Raw genomic sequence first — 7347 nt, forward strand, 5'->3', positions numbered from 1 at the left:
AAAGGATCTTGAACCTTGACAGTTTCCAATTTGGAGTGGAATATGTAGTTGTATATATAATGTGTATATATAATATTATTATATAATATATATTTAGCATATAATATTATAATTAATTATATTTTATATGTAATATAAATATATAATCTATAAATACATAATTATATATTATAACTATATAATATATATATAGTATGTAGTGTATAGTATATATAATTATATGATGTGTTATATATTATATATATATGTATATGTGTATATGTACTGGCTGGTTTTGTGTGTCAACTTGACACAGGCTGGAGTTATCACAGAGAAGGGAGTTTCAGTTGGGGAAGTGCCTCCATGAGATCCAGCTGTGGAGCATTTTCTCAATTGCCCCTTGTGGGTGTTGCCATCCCTGGGCTGAAAGTCTTGGTTTCTATAAGAGAGCAGGCTGAGCAAGCCAGGAGAAGCAAGCCAGTAAAGAACATCCCTCCATGGCCTCTGCATCAGCTCCTGCTTCCTGACCTGCTTGAGTTCCAGTCCTGACTTCCTTTGGTGATGAACAGCCATGTGGAAGTAAGCCAAATAATACCTTTCCTCCCCAACTTGCTTCTTGGTTATGATGTTTTGTGCAGGAATAGAAACCCTAAGACAAATTGATACCAGCATAGTGGGGTATTCCTGTGACAACCTGACCATGTTTTGGGGAGGACTGTGGAAGGACTTTGGAACTTTGAGATAGAAAAGCCACTGGCTGTTAAGAACTCTGTGGGATGTTCTGTAGGAGCTTGGAAGCTCATGTTGAGAACATTGCAGAGGATGGAGGCCTGGCTTGTGAAATTTCAGAGGGAAGATTAAAGACTCTTATCAGGACCATGTTGTTTTGATTGTGAAGATCTGTGGTTCTGGTTAGCTGGGGCTGAAGTATCAGCTGTGATTAACAAGATACCAGAACTACTAAAGTGAAAACTTTGCATTGCTGGGACTATTGATGCTGGCTAGCTGGAGCTAAGAAATAAGCGGTGATTAAGAAGAGACCAGCATCACTGAAGTGACATCTTCTGGGAAGTGTTTTCTGAGAGCACAGAGAGGCTGTGTTCCAGAGATAGCCAAGATTGTACCTTGTGCTGCAGCAGGACTCGGTAACGTGTAAGAGTCACCCAGGTGGTACTGGTTTTGACAGCCGAAGGGGTCATAAAGAGCAGCTGAGGCTTGGCACAGTGAGAGGTCATGGAAGGCCATTGGTGAAGGTGCAGCCTCAGTTTGCAATTGATGGCCCAGGACTGAAGGTGTCATGCAAAGGAGTTGAGGCTTGGCACCGTGAAGACAGTCTATGAGAGGCTATTGGTAAAGCCCAATTATAGCAGTGTTTTGGGAATTTGGTGGCCAGTACCAGACAATGGCCACCAAGAACAGCAGCAGCAGTGGAATACAGGAGTCTGGAGCCCAGAAGACAAGCTGTGTGCTGCAAAGGGCAGAGCTGGAGAAGTGACCGGTTAAGCCCTTAGAGGAGCCCAAAAGATCGTGAGTTGGATCCCAGACATTGGTTTTGCTTTTGATTGTGACTGTGCCCTGATATTTTTCCCTCTTGAAGGAAGAATGTATTTTAGTGGAGCCCACAGTTAAGAGACTTTGAATTTTAAAAGACATTGGACATTTTAAATGGATTGAACTTTTAATATGTAACGACTGTGGGACTTTAGATCTTGGGGATGAATAAGAAAGTAAGTGTTGAGGCTTAATAGTGATTTGTTTGTGTGTCAAGTTGACAAGGGGTCAATTGTACTGGCTGGTTTTGTGTGTCAACTTGACACAGGCTGGAGTTATCACAGAGAAGGGAGTTTCAGTTGGGGAAGTGCCTCCATGAGATCCAGCTGTGGGGCATTTTCTCAATTGCCCCTTGTGGGTGTTGCCATCCCTGGGCTGAAAGTCTTGGGTTCTATAAGAGAGCAGGCTGAGCAAGCCAAGAGAAGCAAGCTAGTAAAGAACATCCCTCCATGGCCTCTGCATCAGCTCCTGCTTCCTGACCTGCTTGAGTTCCAGTCCTGACTTCCTTTGGTGATGAACAGCCATGTGGAAGTAAGCCAAATAAACCCTTTCCTCCCCAACTTGCTTCTTGGTCATGATGTTGTGCAGGAATAGAAACCCTGACTAAGACAGTATATATCATGTATATATGTGAATATTATATATCTGCTTTTTTTCAATCACGTGTATACCTTGATGTCACTGAAGACGAATGACCTGCAGCCACATGGATGAACAGGGAAGACATTATGTTCTCATGCTTACAGCATAGAATTCGTTTTCACAGCTCTGAGACTGTTGCTTTCCTGTGTGGTGTTACTTTGATTTGGGTTGGGGAATCGCCCCTCTGCTGCTAGGCTAGAGGAGGCAGCCCTTAGCCCTTCCTTTCTGTGCTTCCAAGGACAGAAGCCTCCACAGGGGTGAGGCTCTTCTTTGTTCTCTTTTCTCAGGAGTTGGAGTAGTGTAGAGTGCCTGATCTAGTACAGACTTCTTGGATTGCATCCAATCAGCCTGCTATCCCACCTGGCCTTAAACTCTTGCTCCTTTGTGTCCTGGGGGCTGGCATTATACACTAAAGACATGTGACACCATACCTAGCTAATTTCTGTGGTTCAGATATTTGGATATTTGTTACTGAATAATGAAGCTATCTGCTCCAAACATAGTTTATAGTCATCATTGAGTTCATTCCCATTGCCTAACCACCACCCCCAATTGTCCTGGACTCAAGCAGAGAAAAGAGGGACTATTATTAATGGGCCCCGACCATGAAATGCTCCGCAACTCTTGGATCATATGATTACACTAAGCAGTCCAATATCTCTAGGTCTGGTGAACTATGTGTTTCAGACCTAGTCATGAAGAATAATTCTATCTTTGTGGTTACAGTGATTGATTCAGAACTGGGTACATGATCTAGATTGACTCAATAAAATGTTATTGTCAGTTATATATTGGATTATTTTGAGAAAATTAATTATGGTTTCCATCTGGATGACCCAGAGGAAAATATAAATGAAACTTTAGGAAACTTCGTTCCACAATAGAAGAAAGAGCCTGCCTGAGTGCAATGATACAGAAGAAAGCAGAGGTGACAGGAATAGAGGGAAAGAGACCAGATGACAAAGACCACGAATCTCTGCATTGCTTGAGCCAATTGATGTTGGCCTTGATCATTTGCAACTAGATGGCCTTGATTTATACAGTGTTTCTCTTCCTAACGATTCATCAGAAAATCAATCCAATTGCAACTGTAAAACTGATGCCATGTTCTCCAACCTTCAGTCTCCACCTTGACTTGGATACCATTGCCGCACACACCAGCTCCCACTGATGTTTCTAATAGCTCTGGATGTCTACATGGGGACAAGTTTCCTTTGGGGCTAAGTTTAGCCTTCCAACCCTAATTGCTTCATGACTCATGGATTGTAGTTGAACAATAACAGGGCATGCATAGCAGCTCTCACCTCTGTTACACTAAGCACGACTCTGGTGCTGGTTCACCCCTCTGCCATTCTCTCAAAGCACATCACAGACATGCCCATACTCCCACGCTTTTTGCACTAGGCCTGTTATGGTGATCCTTACCCTTTTAAAAACTCCTTTGTTGTTGTTTATCTTCATTTTTTAAAAAGTCGTGCTAGGCAAATAGATATCCGGGGTCATGGTGGAGAGGGCCACTCACATTTGTTGAGTTGAGACTAACACAGAGTCCTGACCAGGGCGTGCTCTCAGAAAGGTGCTTCATGTAGCATTCGCTTTGTGAACAACTCTGAGTACAAGCTACTTCCCCTTTTTGTAAAAGACGCCAATAAAACTGGAGTAAAGCCCACCAGAGCAGCTTCATCTTAACTAATTACATTTACAACATCTGTCTTTCCAAAGAAGTCCAGCCCCTTTGACAGGAAAGTGGAATTCAGAGGGATAAAGCAAAGTGTAGCCCTCATAGACCCTGACTCAAAGCAGGGGCTCTGGGTCACTGAGCCATCAAGTGACCAGGAGAGAGGGTTCTGGTGTCCAATGGGTCCACTTTACCACAGGTTATGCCAACTAGGAATAAACTCTCCATTCTCTGAGTCTTCCAATTACCATCTGCCCACCTTCTTTGGTTCCTGTAATGCAAACATTCTATATGGTGGTTCACCATGCATACTCTAACAGGCTGGATTCTATTGCTAAGAAACTTAAGTGGATAGAAGGAAAATCGGGGCAGATTTGGTCTAGGACTAACTGGGACCAAGAAGGTAACAACCTAGGTAGTTTTTCCTTCTTTCCTATGTTGAGAATGACCCAACAATTAGATAAGTGCTCCACCACTGAGCTCCATCCTTAGTCCTAGGCTCCTTGCACTGCCGGCCAGAAGGCAAAGCTGAAGCCATTAGTGCCATCAGGGAGACAGACAGCACTCTACACCAGCTCAGCTGCAGATACCATGTTAGTTATATCTGCTCTGACAGCAAAACAGTGGAATGCTTGAAGAAATTAGCATTTATTGCCTCCCAGTCCTGGAAGAAAGATGTGCTGCAACTGTAGTTCCCACTAAGAGTAGGGGATTGGCATCTGCCTCTCCATAGCTTCTCAAGTATCTTGGTATGTCACCCCAGCACCTGCAGGCTCTTATCTTCACGTAGCCTTCTCTCTGCAAACAATTCTCAGTACAAACTCTTTCCCCTTTTTGTAAAAGACACCAATGTGGATAAAATTGATGTAAGCTCCATCATAGCAGTGTCATCGTAACTAATTATGTTGACAACATCTGTCTTTCCAAAGAAGTCCACATCCTGGCATGCTGGGAGTTAGGACTTCAGTGTATAAAGTTTGACAGAGGAATAATTCAATTTTCATAACACCTAGACACTTTACTTCTAGGGACCAAGCTTGCATGTGATATGCTTGCATGCCCATCGAAGGAGATCTTTATGAGATGATGTAGCTATGGTATAATAGGGATATTATCAAGTGTTGTGGTACATATCTATAATCTGAGGCAATCTAAAAACCAAAGCAAGAGGATCTTGAGTTCAAAGCCAGTGTGAACGACTAGACCTTGCCTCCAAATTACAAGCAATGAGAATGCTATCCTGGAAAAGGAAGAGGCAACTTTACATAGACCACTGTTGAATCATTTCCATGGCATAGTGTAAAACACTGAAGCATACTTTTAAGGGTGGTCCTAACAGAGCAGAACTCTGGCTTAAGAAGATGCATATAGGTGATCTGAACACACAAAGCAGGAACAAAGTCAGATGAAGACATACCCTGGTTTTAAAAACTCAATACAAATGACAGAAGTCTATCTGAGGACGGGGTTGGGTGTCATCTGAGAAGTGGAAACTTCAATTGAGAAAATGCTCACATCAGACTGGCTGGTAGACAAACCAGTAGGGCATTCCTTCATTAGTGATCCATGTGGGCAGTGCCACCTTGGGACAGATGGCCTGTGTTATATGAGAAATCAGGCTAAGCAAGCCACTGGGAGCAAGTTAGTAAGCAGCATTCATTCATGGTCTCTGCACCAGTTCCTGCTACTAGGTTCCTGCCTATAGATGATGTGCTGACTTCCCTGATGATGGACTGCAACCTATAACAAACAAACAAACAAACCCTTTCCTCCCTGAGTTGCTTCTGGTCAGGATATTTATCACAGCAATAGAACCCTAACTAGGACAGAAACAACAGACAGGATTTTGGTTAGTAGAATGTTCCAGGAGATTAGACCTGGAGAAAAGGAGGTGGCATTTCTACCTGTTTCTTTTCCAGCTATCTGAAGGCTGTGCACCTTGTAATTAATTGCTCAGCTTAGCTAATGCCTCCTAAATTAATGTAATTACCAGTGTCTCTGAATAACCACCTTCGTTGCACACGCTGTTATCCAAACATACTGTCGGCAGAGCCATAGCTAAAGCAGGGCCGTCTGAGAACAGAGTTGGGATTGATTTTAATTAACTTGTTTCTCATATTACAAAGGTGAGAAAATACCAGTTCTCAGCCTCCCCAGATTAAAATAATAGGACGAGCGTGTGGATGGCAGACTCAGGAAAAGAACAGCTAGGAGGTATTTGTTCCAGAGTCTGGCTGGACCTGCTTTATTGCTGCAGCTGGGCTGGCTCCACCACAGCCAGCCCGAGAGCTTGCTGGGCTGCTCATCATGTCTCCTGTCTAGGAGCTGCTGGCTTAATTTGCTCTGGGCTGAAGTGTGGCGGGGAAGACAAACACTGCTTCTTGCATGTCCCCTCCCATCCTGAAATATTTCATTAAATGTGGAGTTTGGGAATGGAACAAAGGTGAAAGCAAGCATTTTGTTACTTTGAATCTGTTCTGTGCTATCTAGCTCCCGCCCCACCCCCACCCTTCCCCAATTTTAAAGGCTCACACTTCCAGAAGAGTGGCCCAGTCTGGCGATGCAACCGCCATTCACCTCCTGGGCAGACAGTTCAGTAGGGGACCAGGTGGCTCCTCAGAATGTCTCAGGAGTGTCACATGGCACAGTATTTCCTAAGGCCTGTTCCAATGAACATCAATCTGCAAGATGGTCATCGGAAGAAAGAAATCCAACTAAATTTGGCAAACACTGGCTGCATCCCTTGCCCCAGAAATCTTCTAGTGTTCCTTAAAGCATGCTAAAGGCTGAGAACTCCTCCACCAAGGAAGCATGGCTCACCTGTTTGGTTTTTTTTTTTGTTTGTTTTTGTTTTTCAGGGTAAAATTCTGGAGTTGGGGACCAACTAGGAACCACAGATTTTTTTCCCTCTCTGCCACATTTATTCCTAGCCTTTTTACCTGCTCAGTCTTCCCTTAGGCACAGGGAGGACTTTAGAGCCGGTGACTCAGTGAACCAGAGGATAGGAAGGGCAAGGAGGGAATGAGAGGATGCTCTGTGCATAAGAGGAAGCAAGAGGATGGGTTAAGAGGCTTTCCAGGGGTGATGACCTTGTACAGGCTGGGGTCAAGAATAAAGACTCTGGGAGCCAAGATGTGAGCAGTGGCTGGTGGAGTGTTGGGCCCCCAGTGGGACATCTATGTCACACCTTCCAAAGCCCAAGGGACATCTCAGAACAGGAGATGGAAGGAATTGATAGAGCCAGAAGTTGGAGAGCAGCCATCTGAAACAGTGTCTTCTAGATAAGGCCACTGCATTCACAGACTCACAGGGTCATCATGCATGGAGGAGGGGCTCATGAGGCTCCATCCCTCACCGAGGAACTATGGGTAGTTAACAGGTGCTGGAGGAGGAGGATCACTTTTTGTAGTTGGGTAGCCACTGAGAAGTTGCCAGCTCATAACCCCCCTCCCATGCTAATGCAAGCAACCATTATACTCAGAGGGTCAAAAGATAAA

This window comes from Mastomys coucha, unplaced genomic scaffold (assembly GCF_008632895.1).
Source record: "Mastomys coucha isolate ucsf_1 unplaced genomic scaffold, UCSF_Mcou_1 pScaffold22, whole genome shotgun sequence".
NCBI lineage: Eukaryota > Metazoa > Chordata > Mammalia > Rodentia > Muridae > Mastomys > Mastomys coucha.